Raw genomic sequence first — 14881 nt, forward strand, 5'->3', positions numbered from 1 at the left:
GAAATTCACAGAAAAAACCATAGGTTATACTCCATATATAGTTAGGAATTTGCATTTACAAAACCTTGAAAATTCAATGAAAAAACCATTGGTTTTAGGCCATATATAGTTAGGGATTTGCATTTAGAAAACCTTATTTTACTCGCATGAAACCATTGAAATTCCATATATAGTTATAAGCGCTAACTATATATCGCGCACCCGCAATCCACTGCTGATGATGTCACATATTACATCATTCATGACATGGTTAGTGACATCACTGATGACATCACTGATGACATCTCAAATGACATCACTGATGACATCACTGATAACATCTCATTTGACATGACTGATCACATCACTGATGATATCATTCATGTGATAATACCATGAACCTCTTCAGACTCTAATATAACCTTAGATACAATCAGTGTAAACAGACAGTCACTCATCCATGGAGTTACTCACACACCTAGTCAGTTATGCCAAAAATTAATCACACCTCCATTTTCTCAACTATACAGTTATACACACCTTACTTATTCAAACATATACTAACACATATTTACTTTACTCTCTTATACAATCTCTGATACATGTTCACAATGATCCATACAGCCACTCACACATTCACTAGCTCTTATGCACAGTTATTTATAGATGTCAACTCTCACATGTACTGTGTTTTACATATGTACTTAATTTGACATGTAGCACTGAGATATCCATTCACTCACTAATACACTCATGCACAGTCAACCGCCCATACAGCTGTTTCCACATGCAGTTTTGAATCTATACATATAGTGAATCAACTACTCACACATCTATGTACAGAGTCACACACCTCCCAGCCACCCATACACACACACTCAGTTTCCCATACAAGTACTTGGACAACCAATCAATAACCCATACAGTTACTCATATAGCTACTGATCAACATATGCAGCAGTTTGTAGAACAACAGATATAATGATGCACAAATTAAAACAGTTTAGTCACTAACCCATGCACTCAGTGAGACACATTTAATCACTCACTCAATCAGTCAGTCATGCACCTAGTAAATCCTTCATCCAGACACTTATACATGTACTCATTCTTCAATATGTAAAACATGTTTTAACTTTACAGAAACATACAGTCACTGGATGTTGTCATCAGTGATGTCATCAGTGATGTCATTTGAGATGTCATCAGTGATGTCATCAGTGATGTCACTAACCATGTCATGAATGATGTAATATGTGACATCATCAGCAGTGGATTGCGGGTGCGCGATATATAGTTAGCGCTTATAACTATATATGGAATTTCAATGGTTTTATGCGAGTAAAATAAGGTTTTCTAAATGCAAATCCCTAACTATATATGGCCTAAAACCAATGGTTTTTTCATTGAATATATATATATATATATATATATATATATATATATATATATATATATATATATATATATATATATTACCTACTGGCGGTCGCCAGTAGGTATATATAGTTAGGATTTTTTCTCTATGGGATTTTTGAAAATTCTATGTCTAATAACTTTGGCGTTTGTGGACGGAATTGGCTGAAATTTTCAGGAAAATGGAACATTTTGTTTCTGAGCAGCCCCTGACAATTTGGGGGGGTTTCATCAAGGGGGGTCGAGAAAAAAGGGGGGTCCCAAAACGCGTTTTTCCCATGTTAATTTCCATAGGGCAGTTGGCCTCACTTTTAGCTCGAACGGCTGAATGGATTTGCACGAAACTTGGCAAAATTGTAGGGACTGTTAGCCCGATGTGCCTTTGATAGGTCTCAATATATGTGCTCCAGTGGATTTTGAGTAATTTAGGTTCAAAAAAAGATATATATCTGGGCGGAGCCTAACCACACATCTGATCTGATTGGCTGTCAGCACTTCATCCAAGAAGTGTTGGCAGCCATCTTGGGACCAATATACATGATAGCACCTCATTAAAAAGCATTGTAGTTAATAGAGGGTTTTAGGACTTTAGTTACATTATAAATCATTTGTTGATGGTACCATACTCGTTTTAGGAATTGTGGTGGGTTCTAAGGTGATTTTACCATGTGAAAAAACCTTTTGCTGTGATATCATGAATATTGTTTGAAAGAAAACTAATATCTCATGATTTTCCCACAGTGGTTTGGAAGGGGATCTATAAGCTAAACTGAAAGCATATTTTCTGTAAATTCACATTATCTTTCTCAGTCATGTGAAAATGAAGTCTGACATTCTCAGTAAAACATAAACATCCAACAAGGACAGAGACTGTCAGTTGATTCCTTTGTGTTCTACTGCAGCCTCCTAGAGTGTTCTAAAGAACAACTAGAGCGCTAACAGTCCTTTTTATTACAAAGGTATGGCACACCTGAAGCCATCTTGATTGGAATAAAGTGGTAACTCTTAAAACATTTAATTTAAAAAGAAACAACATGAGGGGGTATATTTTGCAATAGAAAGTATGATTAGTGCTGCAGAATGAAAAATTAGGGCACATTTTGAGTGACTTCTCAAATCCTTTTCTATTTCATTAAAACATTCTGACATGCAGTCTCCCAAAATGGCCACCAGAGACAAAAGAGCCTAAATGTAGCCCAAATATCACCCAGATGTAGCCCAAGTATAGCCCAATGACAGAATGTCCCAGAGTGTTCTAAAGATCAACTAGAGCGCTAACAGTCCTACTTATTACAAAGGTATGGCACACCTGAAGCCATCTTGATTGGAATAAAGTGGTAACTCTTAAAACATTTAATTTAAAAAGAAACAACATGAGGGGGTATATTTTGCCATAGAAAGTATGATTAGTGCTGCAGAATGAAAAATTAGGGCACATTTTGAGTGACTTCTCAAATCCTTTTCTATTTCATTAAAACATTCTGACATGCAGTCTCCCAAAATGGCCACCAGAGACAAAAGAGCCCAAATGTAGCCCAAATATCACCCAGATGTAGCCCAAGTATAGCCCAATGACAGAATGTCCCAGAGTGTTCTAAAGAACAACTAGAGCGCTAACAGTCCTACTTATTACAAAGGTATAGCACACCTGGAGCCATCGTGATGGGAATAAAGTGGTAACTCTTAAAACATTTAATTTAAAAAGGAACAAAATGAGGGGGTATATTATGCAATAGAAGGTATTATTAGTGCTGCAGAAAGAAAAATTAGGGCACATTTTGAGTGACTTTTCAAATCCTCTTCTATTTCATTAAAAAAATTCTGACATGCAGTCTCCCAAAATGGCCACCAGAGACAAAAGAGCCCAAATGTAGCCCAAATATCACCCAGATGTAGCCCAAGTATAGCCCAATTACAGAATGTCCCAGAGTGTTCTAAAGAACAACTAGAGCGCTAACAGTCCTACTTATTACAAAGGTATGGCACACCTGAAGCCATCTTGATTGGAATAAAGTGGTAACTCTTAAAACATTTAATTTAAAAAGGAACAAAATGAGGGGGTATATTTTGCCATATGAATTATGATTAGTGCTGCAGAAAGAAATATTAGGGCACATTTTGAGTGACTTCTCAAACCCTCTTCAATTTCATTAAAAAATCCTGACATACAGTCTCCCAAGATGGCCACCAGAGACAAAAGAGCCTAAATGTAGCCCAAATATCACCCAGATGTACCCCAAGTATAGCCCAATGACAGAATGTCCCAGAGTGTTCTAAAGAACAACTAGAGCGCTAACAGTCTTACTTATGACAAAAGTATGGCACACCAGAAGCCATCTTGATTGGAATGAAGTGGTAAGTCTGAAAACACTCAATTTAAAAAGGAACAACATGAGGGGGTTAATTTTGCCATAGAAAGTATGATTAGTGCTTCAGAAAGAAAAATTAGGGATCATTTTGAGTGACTTCTCAAATCCTCTTCTATTTCATTAAAAAAATTCTGACATGCAGACTGAAACATGCACTTTGAATACCAGCAGCAGACGTCCCTGGTGAGCAGTAACTTTACTACAGTGATCTAATGTGCAACTAGAGTGCTAACATTCAGAATTTAGGGCAAATGTGTGACACATCTGAATGCCTTCTTGATGGAACCAAAGTAAACAAGCATTGAAAATGCAATAGATCTCGCCCTCATTTAAGTTAAAGCCATTCTGTTTGTAATGAGGTGGCTTTTTAGCTTTGCTTTTATTAGTGTTTTTTCAACTTTCATGTAAATAACATGCATCTGTATGCATATAAGTATATGTATGCATGCATTTATGTTTGTATCTATATAGATATACAGATGATATATGTTTATATATGTATGTATTTATATATATTCACTGAAAAAACCATAGGCTATAGACCATTAGGAATTAGCATTTACAAAACCTTGAAAATTCACTGAAAAAACCATAGGTTATAGACCATATATAGTTAGGAATTAGCATTTACAAAACCTTGAAAATTCACTGAAAAAACCATAGGTTATAGACCATATATAGTTAGGAATTCGCATTTACAAAACCTTATTTTACTCACACAAAACCATTGAAATTCCATATATAGTTAGTTGCACTAACTATATATCGCGCACCCGCAATCCACTGCTGATGATGTCACATATTACATCATTCATGACATGGTCAGTGACATCACTGATGACATCACTGATGACATCTCAAATGACATCACTGATGACATCTCAAATGACATCACTGATGACATCACTGATGACATCTCATTTGACATTACTGATCACATCACTGATGATATAATTCATGTGATAATACGATGAACCTCTTCAGACTCTAATATAACCTTAGATACAATCAGTGTAAACAGACACTCACAGACTGTCACTCATCCATGGAGTTACTCACACACCTAGTCAGTCATGCAAAGAATCAATCACACCTCCATTTCCTCAACTATACAGTTATACAAACTTTACTTATTCAAACATATACTAACACATATTTACTCTCTTATACAATCCCTGATACAAGTTCACAATGATCCATACAGCCACTCACACATTCACTGGCTCTTATGCACAGTTATTTATATATGTCAACTCTCACATGTACTGTGTTTTACATATGTACTTACTTTGACATGTAGCACTGAGATATCCATTCACTCACCAATACACTCATGCACACAGTCAACCGCCCATACAGCTGTTTTCACATGCACTTTTGAAACCATACATCTAGTGAATCAACTGCTCACACATCTATGCACAGAGTCATACACCTCCCAGCCACCCCCACACACACTCAGTCTCCCATACAAATACTTGGGCAACCAATCAATAACCCATATAGTTACTCATATAGCTACTTATCAACACATGCAACAGTTTACAGAACAACAGACATAATGATGCACAAATTAAGACAGTTTAGTCACTAACCCATGCACTCAGTGAGACACATTTAATCACTCACTCATACAGTCAGTCATGCACCTACTAAATCCTTCATCCAGACACTTATACATCCACTCATTCTTCAATATGTAAGACATATTTTAACTTTACAGAAACATACAGTCACTGGATGTTGTCATCAGTGATGTCATCAGTGATGTCATTTGAGATGTCATCAGTGATGTCATCAGTGATGTCACTGACCATGTCATGAATGATGTAATATGTGACATCATCAGCAGTGGATTGCGGGTGCGCGATATATAGTTAGTGCAACTAACTATATATGGAATTTCAATGGTTTTGTGTGAGTAAAATAAGGTTTTGTAAATGCGAATTCCTAACTATATATGGTCTATAACCTATGTTTTTTTCAGTGAATATATATATATATATATATATTACCTACTGGCAGTCACCAGTAGGTAGTTATAGTTAGGACCTATTTTCCATATTTTCCATAGGATATCCGCAACATTCAATTTGGAATAACTTTGGTGCCTGTTGACAAATCTTTGTGAAATTTTCAAAAACTAATGGCCAGTTCCGGTTCGCTCCTATCCTAAAAGTCTTGGGGTGATTCGTGAATCGGGTGCCGAGAAAAAAGGAGGGTCCCAAAACATGTTTTCCCCATGCAATTTTCCGTAGGAACAGTTCATCGCAGCTACGGCCTGAACTGCTGAACGGAATTACACCAAATTTGGCAAAGAGGTAGTCCGTGGTTCACACTCATGCCTTTTGGTTAAATGGTGTAAATCTGTTCAGTAGTTTTTTAGATATTGTAGGAAAAAAGTGTATATATATCTGGGCGGAGCCTAACAACACATCTCATTCTGAGATCCGACTGGCTGTCAGCACTTCATCCAAGAAGTGTTGGCAGCCATCCTGGGACCGATATACATGATAGCACCTCATTAAAAAGCATTGTAGGTTTTAAGACTTTAGTTACATAATAAATCATTTGTTGATGGTACCACACTCGTTTTAGGAATTGTGGTGTGTTCTAAGGTGATTTTACCATGTGAAAAAGCCTTCTGCTGGGATATCATGAATCGTGTTTGAGAGAAAAATATTTTCTCATGCTTTTCCCACAGAGGTTTGGAAGGTGATCTATAAGCTAAACTGAGAGCATATTTTCTGTAATTTCACATCATCTTTCACAGTCATGTGAAAATGAAGTCTGACATTCTCAGTAAAACATGTACATCCAACAAGGGCAGAGACTGTCAGCTGATTCCTTTGTGTTCTACTGCAGCTTCCCAGAGTGTTCTAAAGAACAACTAGAGTGCTAACAGCCTTACTTAGACAAAAGTATAGCACACCTGAATCCATCTTGATTGGAATAAAGCAGTAACTCTTAAAACATTTAAATGAAAAAGGAACAAAATGAGGGGGTTCATTTTGCCATAGAAAATATGATTAGTGCTGCAGAAAGAAAAATTAGGGCACATTTTGAGTGTGTCATTAAAAAAAATTCTGACATGCAGACTGTAACATGCACTTTGAACACCAGCAGCAGACTTCCCTGGTGAGCAGTAGCTTTACTACAGTGATCTAATGAGCAACTAGAGTGTAGAACACTGAAAGTATTTCCTACTGAGGAGACTGTAGTAAATGAGGAAATTTGGAAACTTCATAACAAATAAGACCCCCAAGATGGCTGCCATAGACAAACGATCCCAAATGTAGCACAAATATCACCCAGCTGTATCCCAAGTATAGCCCAATGACAGAATGTCCCAGAGTGTACTAAATAACAACTAGAACGCTAACAGTCTTACGTATGACAAAAGTATGGAACATTTGAAGCCATCTTGATTGGAATAAAGTGGTAACACTTAAAACATTTAATTTGCAAAGGAACAAAATGAGGGGGTTCATTTTGCCATCAAAAGTATGATTAGTGCTGCGGAAAGAAAAATTAGGGCACTTTTTGACTTCTCAAATCCTCTTCTATTTCATTAAAAAAATTCTGACATGCAGACTGAAACATGCACTTTGAATACCAGCAGCAGACTACCCTGGTGAGCAGTAGCTTTACTACAGTGATTGAAGGAGCAACTAGAGTGCCAACATTCAGAATTGATGGCAAATGTGTGACACATCTGAATGCCCTCTTGATGGGAACCAAAGAAACAAGCATTAAAAATGCAATAGGTCTCGCTCTCGTTTGAGTTAAAGCAATTCTCTTTGTAATTCGTGGCTTTTTAGCTTTGCTTTTATTAGTGTTTTTCAAACTTTCATGTACATAACATTGCTCCTAATGGCTCTTTGGGTACTAGTAGGAGCAGAGGAAGGGTGAGATCTGTGTATTGGTGGCCTTCAATTGATAATGATATTGATGGAGCAGTAAAAGACGTGTGGTGTGCACAATTAGGAGAAAAATAAGAAATAACTGTTCTCACCCTTTGATTCCTATTGTACTACCTTGGAACAAGTTTAGCATATATATGGTAGGACCTTTTAATTTTTTTTGTCACACCTACAACAGTATGCTTTTGCACTCATGGTGCCCGATTCACAAAAGTAATCTGCGACAAAATCATAAATTTACAGCTTTCAGTATTCACAAAGGGCATTTAGGAGTAGTAAATTTAGTAATCCTAACTTTACTACTCCAAAAGTTAGGAATTTATTTATAAAGTTTTATATAGCACGAACGTGATCCCAAAGGATATCATAGCGCTTTACGATATGAGGGAGAGGAAGGTAGTAGTTGCAGTACAATCATCGAAAGGAATACCAACCCAAACAAATCAAATATGCATATCAAACAAAAAGGTTACAAACAAAAGGGACAGCAAAGGGTAAAATAATGATTGGACCATAGAGAACTGGGAGGGGAGCAAGTGAATAGTAAAGCAGAATAACACCAAAGGTAGGACTTAGGGTGTCAATCCAGAGCATTAGAGTCGACGATCCGAGACCCTTTTGAAGGCAACCTTTGAGGAGAATGACGATTCTCTAATTATTATGCAGAGAGAATCTTGATTTCATTAAAGACAATCGGAGGCTAACATTATGCAAATACTTTTATTTGCGTCCCAAACATGCAGCCCTTTAAAGAATGTAACTTCATCATAATAAACAGAACCTCGGTAACATGACAAGTAGACTGTGCAGGCTCCCATCATCCTTGTGGGCTGCGATGACAAAGCTGAATAACTTGAAAACTGCAGTAAATCCATTTATACTTTGATATTGTTATCTGAGAAGAAAAGACAGTGTATAGTGAAATGCATAAAGACTATTAAAAGTAAAGTATAGCATTGAAATGCAATAGTAGTATAATAATAGTATAATAGTAACACAATAAAGCATGAACATAACCAAACCCAAACCTCTCAGGGAGAGGAGGGTGGGATAATGTTAGCCTCTGATTTTCTTTAATGAAATCAAGATTCTCTCTGCATAATAAAGAATCGTCATTTCATTACAAGACCGGAGGGTACCATTATGCATGTTTAAAGCCATGTAGAGCTACACTGCTAACATGCTCTATTGGTCTCAAGTAAAACTTGGAAAAGGTACTTGCTTAGACCAATCTGCTGCTTTAAGTATTTCGGGCAGAGATCCTCCGGCCCAAAATACTTTGCTAGCCATTGCACCCCTAGAAGAGTGAGCTCCAAATCTAGAAAGATCCACTCCAGCCTCATGCATAATCAAACGTATCCATCTGGCTAGGGTCGCTGACGATACAGGTCTAAAGGGTCTCACATAAGATAAAAGAAGTTGATCACAACCAACAGCTCCAAAACTTGAAATCATATTCTCAAAGTATTTCATACATTTAACAACACAAAGTTATTCACATTTATGAAAGATAGGATAATAAATGGACTCAGACATTGTTTTAGTTCTTTCCCAGATGTCAAAATGGATGCCTTCACATGAGTAAAATCTATTAGAAAGTTCCAGAGCTCTAATGTCCAATACCCTTCTAAAGTAGATCAGACACAGGAGAGTAGCTAATTTCATTGAGATTTGTTTAAGGGAGAGTGATTCATTGTCAGGCCAAGAAAGGAAGAGATTAAAAATAAGGTTAACATCCCAAAGTGATTGGTAACGTGCCTTGGGCGGTCTTCTTAGTCTAATACCTGTCATAACTCTTTTGATAAGGGAATTGCTCCCAATAGCAAGATTATTAAAAAGGGAGTGACCTGAAAAAATTGCTGAGCTGTAGCAATTGATAGTTCTAAAGGAAAGACCTAGATCAAAGAGATGAGCAAGATAGTTAGCTACCTGTTGAAGAGGACATTGTAAGAGATCCAAATCTCTGGATTCAGTTTCCAATCGCTTGAGTCAAGTAGGAAACGTGAGTTCCAGTCTGCTCTCACATTCTGTGAACCTGGGATGAATTCTGCTCTGAGGGTAATCTTTTGGTCCCAACAAAAATACCATATTTGTTTGGCAAGATCTAAGAGATTTTTGGATCTCGCACCCCCAAGGCGATTTATGTAGGAGACAGCTGAGAAATTGTCCATGTGGATTAGGGTATTTGAGTTCTTCAAAAGTTCCTTGAAGCACATGATTGCATTTAGACCTGCTAACATCTCTCGTGAATTTATGTGGAGGGATTTTTCTTCCAAAGACCACCTCCCTCCGGTCTCTAAATCTTTTAGGCGGGCACCCCATCCCCGATTGCTCGCATCTGATTCTAAGGTGAAATCTGGAAGATAACCGAAGATAGCTTTTCCGTTCCAGGCTTGGAGGTTTTTCAACCACCAATGAAGATCTTCTCGAGCATCTTGTGAGAGAGGTAGTGAGTCTTCGTACCAGAACCCCTTCCTCAGGCCCAGTGCTTTCAATATTTTCAGACCTCTGTAGTGAAGAGGACCTGGTGAAATGGCTTGAATAGAGGACGAAAGAAGTCCCAAGACTCTGACTAGATCTTTTAGTCGGATAGATTCCTTTGAAAGGATAAGTGAAACATGTTTTTTTTATTTTTGTAATCTTCTAGTGAGGAAGGATTAGATTTAAAAGAATTGTGTTTACCTTGAAACCAAGGAATTCTAGTTCTTGCGAGGGGGTCAGAATAGATTTCTCCATGTTTACAATGAAGCCCAGATCTTGAAGCAGATCCATTGTCATTTTTAAATGTTCCATAATTTCTACTTTGTCTTGGCACATGATGAGGATATCGTCTAGATAAATTATTAAGCAAATTCCCCTCTCTCTGAGATAGCAGACCACCGGGCGAAGGATCTTGGTGAAGCACCAAGGGGCTGATGACAGCCCAAATGGAAGGCACTGGAACTGATAAAGAGTCCTTTTCCAAGTAAAACGAAGATACTTGAGGCACTCCTCTTCCATGGGTATGGTAAAATAGGCGTCTTTTAGGTCTAATTTTACCAGCCAGTCCTTTGCCCGCAAAATGTCCCTCAAAAGATGGATACCCTCCATCTTGAAGTGTCTGCATGTTAGAAATGTTTTAGATATTTTAGATTATGACAGGGCGCCAACCCTTGTCCTTCTTTTGACATGGAAAATAGTACTTAAAAAGCTCTTTGGGAGTTCTGAAAGAGGAACCTTTATAATGGCTCCTTTGTCCAACATTTGTGAGATTTCGAGATCTTTTAATTTTGAGTTCTCCTTGTCTAGAGAAATTTTGTTTGGAATCTTTTTCTGAAAGGGTTCTTTCCAAAAATCTATCTTGAAACCAGTTACAGTTTCCAAGACCCAAGGGTCTTGTGTGATTTGAAGCCAATTGTTTGCAAAAAACTTGAGTCTTCCTGCCACCTTGGAAGGGAAAGAGGGATTCAGACTTACCTTGGAAAGATTGATTGGCGAATCTTGATCTTCCGCCATGGCCTCTTGAACCCCTTCCTCTCTGGGGATAGAAGTTTGAGCGGGATCCTCTGTAAGAACGATTGTCTTTTGAATCTTGTGGGTAAAATTGGGACTTGAAGTAACCGCGGCTGACAAGTTGCCCCCTCCTGTCAGCCCTTCCAAAAAGTGGTCGTCCCCCGAAGACTCTACGCATGTTAGATTGTGCCTTAGAAAAGGCATTAAAGGTGGCCACATATTTTCCTAAGGATTTTACGAAGTTATCGCCAAATAACATACCCTTGGCTTCACACATGTCTTCCTTAGTGGAGAGTTCTGCAAGTTTAGGGTTCATTCTTAGGAGGACTGCCTTCCTCCATTCAGTAATCAGATTGGCATTAGCATTTCCAATAAAGCAGATTGCACGTTGGGACCAACCTCTTAGAAGCTCGAAATTAATCAGAATATTGTTGGTCCTGGCTTCTTCCGCCATATCAAGAATTTTTTAAAGAGGACCCAGAACGTCAAGAAGCTTATCTTGACACTGTTTTAAGCATTTTGCAATCCCTTTTCTTGGGTCCCTCCCCGATTTAAAAAGAAAAGTGATCAATTCAGGGTCAAGGTCGGGGGTATTACAAATCTTATCCTCAGAAGAGGGACGAGGGCACTCATTACGCATTAAATTGCGTGTATCTCTGTCCATGAGTTCCTGACCCATTTAGATAAATATCTATCAACGTGGTCCGTAGGCCACCATTCTGTGCTGCGAGGATAATGAATAGTAGTGGGATTGAACATCTCCTCCCCAAGGGGATCTTTAATAGTAAAGGAGGATGTTGAAGGGTGTTCTAGGTCTTCGTCAAGATCCTCAGGGGTATCTTGGGGTCAAAAATAAATTCATCTTCCTCAAAATCATTAAAAAAGGGTGAGGAGTCCTCAATAAAATCATCTGTATTGTATAAAATACTATTCTCTATAATGCAGCTATGGGCACCTCTTCTCCCAGTCCCAGGTAACTGGGATCTCTCTATTGTGCTGCTACGAGCACCAGCATCTTTTGTAGCGCAAGGGCTACCAATTTCAGTGGCATGGGTGAATGCCTCATTCAGGTGCTTCTTCTTTTGAAGTACTTGATCCCTTAACTGAGTACCTCTGCCAGAGGGGAAGTCTCCATTAGAAAGAGAAAAATAGAACTCTTCGGGGAGGGAGATCCTCTTTCTTTTAAGTAGAGCAGCATTAACTGCTTCCCTGACGGAGGATTGTTTATTGCACAAACTCTCTCCTGAGGCGGAAGTCGGGAGATTTTACGCTCTTTTAAACTTGTGATTTACTGTCATACCTGTGATTTTAAAACTTGTATTATCTGCCGCTACGTGCACTCTACCGCCCAGCTGACTGATAGCTGACGCGGACCAGGGTTGCCATAGCAACGCCGCTCTTGGACAACTGCCACGCCCACTTGCGCTGGCCACGCCCCTACCCTCCCCTATGTAGAATGCACCGGATCCGGAAGCGCAGCGGACGAGCGCAGCGGGCGCGACGAATGCGCGCCGAAGGCGCGCATAAGGCAAGCTCGTCTGCGCTTGTCCGTGCCGAGACCGGGCACAGGGCAACCCCCCCTGATCCATCACTCTCCCACTCCGGCATCAGTTCCTCACCAATAACGTATACTTCGGACCAACTGCTCAGCATCAAGCAAACAAGTAGGTTGCCCCACTCCTTACCTAAATTCTACTACAACAACCCCAGGATCGGACCTCTTAAGTGTCCTACCTGTACTGAGACGCCATCTACCCCTCACCCTATACCTCCACCACTAGTGTCAGCAGCACTTATAAATGTAAGATCACTGCCGAAACACAAATTTGAAATCGCAGATTTCATAGAATCGCAACAGTTAGATATTTTATTCATCACCGAGACGTGGGGAGACGAAGCCTCTGGCCCGGACTTCAGAGACGCTACGCCTAACAATTACTGCGTGTGTAAGTTAGACAGACCGATAAGGAAGGGAGGAGGAGTCGCGATCATTTACAAAAATCACCTTACGATAACTACAGCAGACACAACATACCCTGAATGCGAGGCCCTTCTCTTTTCAATAGGCTTATCCAGTAAAGCCACTTTCAAAGGTATGCTGATCTACCGCCCCCCAGGATCCAGAGCCAAATTCCTAGCACGCTTGGATCATATAATCGAGACATCAATTGGATCACCACAGTTCACCATCTTAGGTGATCTAAATTTTCATCTCGAAGTTTTAGATGACCCAGACACCATAACGCTCCTGGGAGATTTAGAGACAGCCGGACTCACACAAATTGTTAAAAAACCCACGCACAAAGCAGGACATACGTTGGATGGATTATTCACCAACCACCCTGAAATCTCCATCACCGAGGTCTTCCCTTTAATCTGGACAGACCACTCAGCAATATGCTTCTCTATTCCCACTAAACCCACTCCCCCTTGCTTGCCTCTTCCCCCTCCCACCAAATTCAGAGACTGGAAAAACTTAAATCTTGAACGTCTCACTCAGATGATACAGGACAGCCCATTACCTAATGAGCATGATCCCATAGCAGCATCAGATACTTACATGGACAATCTGATTGAAGCCTGCGATAAATTAGCACCTTCCAAATCATCCCATCGGAGTAGAAAACTTCCTTCAGCCCCTTGGTTCTCTGAATCACTCAGACTCCAGCGCCAGCACTGCAGAAACCTCGAACGGCAGTGGCGCCGTAACTTTAATACGGCTGATAAGATCACTTACAAAAGCGCTCTCTCTAACTATAAAAAAATCATTAAAACAGAGAAAACCACGTATTACACAAACCAAATTAATCAGGCTAAAAACTCCTCAGGGAAATTATTCCAAGTAGTAACTTACCTGTCTAGCCCACCTGCCCCCCAGTCAGAGGGATCCCAAGCCCTCTCTGACTCATTGGCAAAATTCTTTGAGGACAAGGTCAGAGCCATTTTTAATACTTTCACACCTGACGTAGTGCGCTCTCCCCCTCAATCGATCGCCGATACTGGCCCCATATTCGCAGCTTTTGAACCTACCACCTACGAAATCACCCTTCCCCTGATCGCTCGAACCAAATCCGGTTCACCTCTGGACCCTTGCCCTCCAAGTATCCTTAACCTCATCCCGGAAGTTATTGCACCACCTCTAACCACCATATGCAATGCAATGTTTGCATCAGGTGTCTACCCCTCAGTATGGAAAAAAGCAATAATCAAACCCCTACTCAAAAAACCCAGCCTAGACCCTCTCCTGCCTGCCAGCTACAGGCCCATTGCCTGCCTCCCATTCCCTGCAAAAATCTTTGAAAAGATTATGAACACCCAGCTGTCACACTATATTCACCATAACAATCTACTAGATGACACCCAATTTGGGTTTCGACAAGGCCACGGAACGGAGACGGCTTTACTAAAAGCTGCAGATGAGATTAGGGCTACGATGGATAACGGAGGAGCCGCAGTACTGATACTCCTCGATCTATCTGCGGCCTTTGACACGGTCGACCATGCCACTTTGATCGACCGTGTCGAGGCCATAGGAATCACAGACAAAGCCAAAAACCTCCTGGCCTCATTTCTGGCAAACCGTCCTCAAACTGTAAAGCTAGGCAATTTTACATCCCAGACCTTCTCCCTGCCATGTGGAGTACCGCAGGGATCCTCGCTAAGTCCGACACTATTCAACATCTATGTGTCGGACCTGGCGAG

At 39.9% G+C, this 14881-nt stretch overlaps 1 protein-coding gene across 1 annotated transcript in view; it reads left to right on the top strand.

Annotated features, from left to right (window-relative positions):
- LOC147689500 (vomeronasal type-2 receptor 26-like) overlaps positions 1 to 14881 on the top strand; it is a 542936-nt gene that overhangs the window by 138956 nt on the left and 389099 nt on the right. The gene's annotated exons all lie outside the window — the stretch shown is intronic.

This window comes from Lissotriton vulgaris, chromosome 10 (genome assembly GCF_964263255.1).
Source record: "Lissotriton vulgaris chromosome 10, aLisVul1.2, whole genome shotgun sequence".
In the NCBI taxonomy this organism is placed as follows: domain Eukaryota; kingdom Metazoa; phylum Chordata; class Amphibia; order Caudata; family Salamandridae; genus Lissotriton; species Lissotriton vulgaris.